Source organism: Gossypium hirsutum, chromosome A13 (assembly GCF_007990345.1).
Source record: "Gossypium hirsutum isolate 1008001.06 chromosome A13, Gossypium_hirsutum_v2.1, whole genome shotgun sequence".
NCBI classification, from domain to species: Eukaryota; Viridiplantae; Streptophyta; class Magnoliopsida; order Malvales; family Malvaceae; genus Gossypium; species Gossypium hirsutum.
Window position 1 is genome coordinate 27,831,685 of NC_053436.1, and position 8,509 is coordinate 27,840,193.

The following is an 8,509-nucleotide window of genomic DNA, read 5'->3' on the forward strand; positions in this document are numbered from 1 at the left end:
TGGCACCTTACGAGGCTTTATACGGTCGCAAGTGCCGTACCCCATTATTTTGGACTGAACTTAGTGAAAGTAAAATCTTTGGGGTTGATTTGATTAAGGATGCCGAGCAGAAAGTCCGAGTAATTCGCGAAAGTTTGAAAGCCGCTTCGGATCGTCAAAAGTCGTATGCGGATTTGAAAAGAAAAGACATTGAATATCAGGTTGGAGATAAAGTATTTCTCAAAGTTTCACCCTGGAAGAAGGTGCTTAGATTTGGTCGTAAGGGCAAATTGAGTCCGAGATTCATCGGCCCGTACGAAGTATCCGAACGAGTTGGACCAGTTGCATACCGATTAATTTTGCCCCCTGAGCTTGAAAAGATTCACGACGTCTTTCATGTTTCGATGCTTCGACGCTATCGATCTGATCCATCGCACATAATTAGCCCATCAGAGGTTGAAATTCAAGCCGATATGAGTTATGAAGAAGAACCGATACGTATCCTAGCTCGTGAAGTGAAGGAGTTGCGAAACAAAAGGGTTCGTTAGTGAAGGTGTTATGGCTCAAACATGGGATCGAGGAAGCTACTTGGGAAACCGAGAGCTCGATGAAAGAACGATACCCAAACCTATTTACCGGTAAGATTTTCGGGGACGAAAATTTCTTAAGTGGGGGAGAGTTGTAACAGCCCTAATTTGACCCTAGTCGGAATGTGGTTTCGGGACCACAAAACCGAGTCATAAAATTTAGTTAAAATTTTATTTGCATATCTTATATGTGTGATAGTACTTGTACAAAAATTTGATGTTTTAAATTTTATATTAGGAATGTGAATTTTGCTTGAAAGGATCTAGTTGAAAGACTTGGAAAATTATGATAGGTAAATAAGTAAGGACCAAATAGTATTAAAGTGGGAAAGTGTTGTCCTTGCATGTCAAATTAGCCAAACTAAAGCATAGTGGCCGGCCATGCTATGGGTGGAAACATGTCTCCAACATGTTATGCTAGTGATGTATGTTAAGAAAAATAAAATAATGAGCATGGTGATTAAATAATGAAAGGAAGGGTGATGAAAAAAAAAATAATATGGTCTCATCCATACCCCCTTGTTGCCGTGAATTGAAGAAAGAAAACAAAAAAAAAAGTGTTCATTCTTGAACATCTTTGGCCGAATAGAGGAAAGAAAGGAAGGGGAAAAGCTTGAGAAAATCGGCTATGGTGGTTTGCTAGACTAAGGTATGTTTGATGTTGTCCTTGAGATGCATGCATGTTTTAGTAATTGACTTGAGTTCTAAATAGCCCATGTTCAAATCTTGAATCTTGTTGGTAACATGAGCAATCGGTCATGAGAAAGTGTTCAAGAAATGGTTGTTGTTCATGTTATTTGGATGAGAAATGGTGAGTTTTGTTGTTTCATGTTAAAGTTAGGTGAATGATGATAGAGGAGTGTTTGAACTATAAAAAGAATCGGCTACCTTGTTATGAGCTAGGGCCGAATGTGAGTTTGGTTGTGTTTGAATATTACATGCTTGGTAGAATGGTGGATGAAGGTGCCGAATGTATGTTGGATTGATAGAGTCTCCAAATTGATTTTATGTGTGTATGCATGACCGAATATACGTGGTCACATGAGTAAGGAAATGAGTTATTTGATATGTGGTAAAAGTTAAGTACTAAATCGAAGGTTGCTAAAATTGCCATTTCTTTAGCCGAATATGTGTTTGATCAATGAAGGAATTGTTGAAGAATATAGGTGAACTTGGTGAGAGTATTCGGCTTAGTGTATAAATGATATAAAGATTTTAGGAAATTGTTTTGGTTAGGTGTATGTATGATTAAGTATATTCGGCAATATACTTAAAGTGGGTACATGATATTACATTATAATTATTGAGCTTAAGTATATGGATATGTGTATATGTGGTCATATAATGACATTTTGGTTCGAAAATTTAATGATATGTGATTGCCGAATGTGATAAATAAATTCATGTTATTGGGTTAAATATTGAATACTCTTATTTGTATTATTTAAGCTCAAGAACCTAAAGGAGAGGCGTCCAACAAGGGGAAATCGAAGGTCATCGAGTAGCCGACTCGGAATTTATTTTACCCAACATAAAGTAAGTCATTAAGCATGTAGTTGGTATTAATTCAAATGGTCATAACGTTTATGTAATGATGCTGAATGGAATGAATAAATATATATATATGCATGTACGTATGTGGTGATGAAAGTGTTGAATGAAAAGAAAAGAGGTGAGATGTATTGAGTTGTTGATCTCGGCACTAAATGTGCGGGTATAAACATTTATGACCATGAGATTGGCGCTAAGTGTGCGGGTTTAAATTGTGCAGCACTAAGTGTGCGAATTGAATATGTAGCACTAAGTGTGCGAGTTTGACTATGTAGCACTAAGTGTGCGAGTTGACTATGTAGCACTAAGTGTGCGAGTATGATTATGTAGCACTAAGTGTGCGAGTTGATTATATAGCACTGAGTGTGCGGACTTAATAAATATTCTTGAATCATTATGGACACTAAGTGTGCGACACTATTGAGTCGATCACGGATAGCGGATCGGGTAAGTATCTTGAGTTCATGGCTAATAGGTGCTATGTTTATATTTGGAGTTGAGCTTGGTAAGTTGAACCTATGTGACAAATATACTTGAAGTCACGTACATAAGATTTATCGTGGAATGGGTGAAAGGCCGTTTAGTTGTATGATTGTAACGAAAATAAAATGATTTATGAAAATGCCTCGAATATTCTATTGATGAGTATATGGAATGTGAATGCATGATTTGGTATGAGATTGAACCGATAGGTCGGAGGAACTATGGTATGGTTCAGTATGGATGGAGTAACTAGGCTCATTCCATTTTGTTTCCTCTTGTGATAATGTTATTAATGGATGGTAGTGTATTGCTTATGACTTACTGAGTTATAAACTCACTCGGTGTTTCCTTGTCACCCATACTAGGTTTCTTGGACTCGTCTCTTTTTGCGTGGTCGGGCCGTCATCGAAGTCATCACACCGGATAGCAAGTTTTGGTACTTTCTTCTTAGTTGGCTTAGGAGAACATTTCGGCATGTATAGGCTATTATGTTGTGTTTGAACTTTGGTATGTAACCTTTTAGCCATGCGAAAATGGCATAAATGTTCGGTTGGGTTTGGATTCATACGTTAGGTCGCAAATCTTGATAATTCGACCTTTTTATGCCATACGTCATGGTTGATTATTTTGGTGTTAAAATTCATGATATGGCAATAGTGTAGTAGGGGGAAGTTTGACAATGATTAGCCTTTGGCATGGTTAGTCATGATCATAATTTGTGATATGCATGATGAATTATTAGTTAGATCAAGGAGTAAACACGAAGTGGGCATAGTTGCTTTCGTAACAGATGCTGGCAGCAGTAGTGACATGAGATTGAAAAATCACTAAAAATAGTAGGAGTGGAATTAATTGATGAATAAATTATGTAATCGAAGTTCGATGAGTCTATTTTCATATAGAAGTAACGAAAGGATCATATGGACAGTATGTTAAGAGATAATCAGGTTCTCGTGGGACAGGGCCAGAACGGTTTCTGGATTCCCTGCTCCGACTTTGGAAATTCATTATAAATTAACCAGAGATAATTAGGAGTCATACCATATATGTATAGATTCCTCTCTGAGTCTAGTTTCTATAGAAACAGACGGCATCAGTATGGAAGTTCTGTACAGGGAGATATCCAGGTCGTAATGCGCAAAGGTCAGTGTAGTCGACCCCAGTAACATGGGAGACTTTGACTAATAAACTGTACTAATTGGCCCGACCAAAAATTCTAGAAAAAATATGTAGATGGGAATATGAGTGTAGTTTTAGGGAAAATTCACGGAACTGGATTTTGAGTTCCAGAGCTCAAGATATGATTTTTAAAGCGACTAGTACGCAGATTGACAGCTTGTCTGGAAAAAATTTAATAAGTGGTTTGAAGTCTGTTAACACCTCGTGTTCAACTCCGGCGACGGCCTCGGGTTCGGGGTGTTACAAACCATCCCTAGGACCTGTTGCTATCATATTCTGCTATGTTCCATCGAACCACAACCCAAACAGGCACCCAGCCTTTTCCAACATTCTCTCGAATGTCACCTCTCACAATACTGACATGCTTATCCTGACAATCCCTGGAACGTGCTACTACTGTATTCTACTATGGCCTGACCTTTTTGGCCTGCTTAACAGGACACAAATTTAGGCTAGCAGAGCCCACCTCTCTATTAGGCTGAACTTTTTGTTTATCCTTCTTTTCGGGTCCACATGCTTAATTTCCTAGTATCGTTTCTATGGTCACCGGCATCGGAGATTTAGTGTAACATCTTGAAATAGGGCTTAAACGGAATAGTGGTTGTGAAACCATGAATCTGAGGTCAAAAAAATTATCTTGATTAAGTTTGAATTTCCTAGTATCGTTTCTATGGTCACCGGCATCAGAGATTTAGTGTAACATCTTGAAATAGCTCTTAAACGGAATAGTGGTTGTGAAACCATGAATTTGAGGTCAAAAAAATTATCCTGATTAAGTTTTAAGGTTTATTCATTGATTGAATGATTTTTTGAAAATTTCGTGAAGAAATTTTATGTATAAGTGCCTAATTTGATAATTAGGACTAAATTGTAAAATTAGCAAAATGTGTGTTCTAGATAATAAAAGGGATTTAATTGAAATGGGTTCTTAAATTGGAGGTCCTTATTTAGTAATTAGACCATTATATTTAAGTTTGGACAAAAAGGGGCAAGAATAGGACAAATTTGAAAGAAAAGCCTTTAAGGGCATTTTCGTCATTTAGTAACTAAAAGAATTAAAAAGGGAAAATAAAGCCAAAATTGGTCCATCTTCTTCATGGAGGCCAAATATAGCATGGGGGAAGCCATGGTTAGGGTTTTCAAGCTTTCCAAGCTCAATAGTAAGTTTGTTCTAGCCTCGTTTTAATGTTCTTTACGTTTTTGGAGTCCCGGTAACCTGATTTAGCTTATTCTAGAAATAATTCATGCTTGGGTTCATATTTAGAAAATACCCATAGGTTAATTTTTTTTATGTTTTATGGTAGAATATGAAGCTTGAAATTATGTTAAACAACTTTTTCTAAACGATTTTAAGTGAAAACGAGTAAAACGACATAATCGGTAAAAATACCTAATGTTCATAGTACAGATAGAGTGGGAATTTGATGTTGGCATAGAAGGTAAAAATGTTCAGCGTGTCATAAAACATAAGAAAAATGGATAAATTTTAATTTCTGAGCCTAGGGACAAAATCGTAATTCTGCAAAGGTTTAAGGGCAAAATTGTAATTTTTCCAAAGTTTGAATTAGGGAATGTTTTTAATAGTACATTAATTAAATAAGTGAAATATGATGTTTTAGATCCCAGAAAGTGAGATTTGGACGTAGAATGAGAGAAAAATCAAAAATTGAGAAAGTTGGTAAAATGGTCGTTTTGGTATCGAGGTAAGTTCATATGTTTTATAAGCATTTAATTATGCATATTTGAATGATAGATTGATATTTTGGCCATAAATACTTTAGTATTGAGTTTCAAATATAATGATTAATGTTCAATAGTAATTCGATATTGGAAAGAGAACTTGTATAATTTATATGTAAGACCATATTTTGTATTATGGCTTTGCATGATAACAAGAAAGTATTGACTAGCATAGTTTGATGAGAATAAGTTAAGTTGATGATATGATGAGATCGAGAATGTAAGTATGTAAGTTGAGTAGCATTTTATTATTATGCAAGTATTGTTATTAGTATTGTTATTATTGAGTTATGGGACTAACCTTGAGAATTTGAGCAAGTATGTTTCAGCTATGACTTGACAATGCATTGATATCTCAAAGTCCATGGTTGTACCATGGAAATTAAGGAATAATTGACGAAAAACTCAATGTTCATAACATGGCATTTAAGGAGGAACTGACAGTCAAGGATACCATGTAAGACCATGTCAAGACATGGCATTAGTAAGGCAGGGATCCTGTGTAAAACCATGTCAAGGCATGGCATCGACATTGATTAAGGACTCCATGTAAGACCACATCAAGATGTGGCATTGGCACTAAGAAAAGGATACCATGTAAGACCATGTTTGGAACATTGCATTTGGTAAGATAAGGATATCATGTAAGACCATGCCATGGCATGGCATTGATAAGTTCTATAAGGCAAGGAAATCATGTAAGACCATGTCAAGACATGGCATTGATGAGTTACTATAAGGCAAAGGTCCCATGTAAGACCATGCCAAGGCATGGCTTTGGTGAGTTCATAAGGAAAGGATACCACGTAAGACCATGTCAAGACATGGCAATGGTAAATTCAAAAAGGAAAAGGTTCCCTAGTAATCCAAAGTGTAAGTCAAAGAAACGACAAGGTGAGAACATGAAGAAAGAGTACAGGTATGCATTTAAGGCTTATTTAATATTGAGATTGTAAGTAATTGAGATTATCAAGTATTATGTAAGTGATGATTTTTCAGTTATGCTTGTGACACTTTATGACATGATTGGTAATATGCCTATATTATGAAAGAGTACTCATGTGTTAAGTGAGATGTTGCAGGTATGTAAGCAAGCTATTAAGTAAGGTGCCTTTCGTATTCTGAGCCTTTTGGTAAGGTTACCGATGAGTAAGATGGGAAAGTAAGAATTAAAATTATTTAAGCAAATTATGACAGCATAGTAGTAAGCTAAATTGAATGCTAATGCTTATTATTTTACATGTGAACTTACTATGCTTTATAAGCTTACTTCTTTCACTTTCCCATGTTTCAGAGTACTTAAAAGCAAGTTCGGATTAGAGGTCGTCGGAGATCACTTCACACTATCGATTATCAAGTTACCAAATGGGTATCTTCGTTTACAAACGTTCTAGTTTATGGCATGTAGAGGGACTTAGCCATTTTGTGTATATGTCCTTTTGATATGGATAAAGAATGGCATGTAAATATTTGATAATTATTAGCTATTGAAATGGCTAATGAGTAACATGTTTCGGTGTTATGTATGCCTAAATGGTAGTTAATACAAAGAAATCATGAAAAAGTGAAATTAGCATTAAAACAGTATTGAACAGTAGCAGTGATGTGATCTTGAACAATCACCAAGAATAGTAGAAATTTAATTAGGTAATGAATGAGATATAGAATTAAAGATTATTGAGTCTATTTTTATATGAAAGAAATAGAGTAAGCAAAAGAATTGTATATTAAGAGATATTTGAATTTCAGTGAGATAGGGTTAGGGCAATTTCTGAATCCCTTGTTCTGACTTTATAAATTCACTAAAAATTGTACAAAAAGAATTAGGAGTTATATTTTATATTTCTACATTTCTTAAGTGAATCTAATTTCAAGAGAAATAAACGGCATGGTTATTTGAATTCTGTACAAGAAGAAAATTGATTCGTAGTGAGGAGGTCAACAGGGAAAACTTTAACTAATAAGCTGTACAGATTGGCTAGACCAAAAATTCTGAAAAAAATAGTAAGAAGATATATGAGTCTAGTTTTCCACGAATTTAAATTTTCAGTTTTGTGACTCGAGTTATGATTTATTTAGTGACTATGATGCAGGTGGGCAGTTTTATAAGGAATAATGAAATAAATTATTTTGATTTGTCTAAGTATTCGAAAAAATTTTAATGTTCCCGGCTTGGTCCTGAACCATTTTAATTGAATGTTTTAGGGTCTCGAGGGCCCTTTTTAGGGACATATTGAATGAATGTAAATAAATGAATTAGTAAGTTAAGTTAGGTAACGCCTCGTGCTCGACTCTGACGACGGTCTTGGGTAAGGGGTGTAACATTTATTGGTATCAGAGCAAAGGTTTAATCGGTTCTCAAAATATTCATTATGAGTAAGAGTCTAGCTATGCATGCCATATTGAACTATGATAGTGTGACGACTCCCGACCCAGATATAAAATGTTTTGTCAAACAGATGCGCATTCCAATCGAGCTAAGTTTGATAGTACAGACATTATGTTTATGATGAGTTGAGGCTCATAAAATGTAAGACTAATGTTTCATAATCTTTATGTGATAATGAATAAATTGTGAATAAGAATTGTTCGAGAAATATGAAAGATGAGATAAGATGAAAGGAAAGTTTATATTGAGATAAGTGTTCATGTTAAATTGACATTTGTATGATGCTATATGTATAACTATAGAAGTTAAGTGAATGCTATGAGTAATTTCACTCGAGATTTATGAATGCCTGTATAAGTGCACTAATTTGCATAAGATGATCATGAAGTCATTGTATTATGAACGTGCATGTTAAGTTGCTTGAAGCAAATTGTATAATTGTGATAATATTTTAATATGATGAGTGTTAAGTTATATATGCATGAGTATGTAAGAGGTAAGTCAGAGGTGTTACAACCTCACCTCCCTTATCAGCAAGGTAATTCAGAATGAGATTTCATGAAATTCAGATTTAATAAGCTAAAGTGGAAAACTAAAGAGT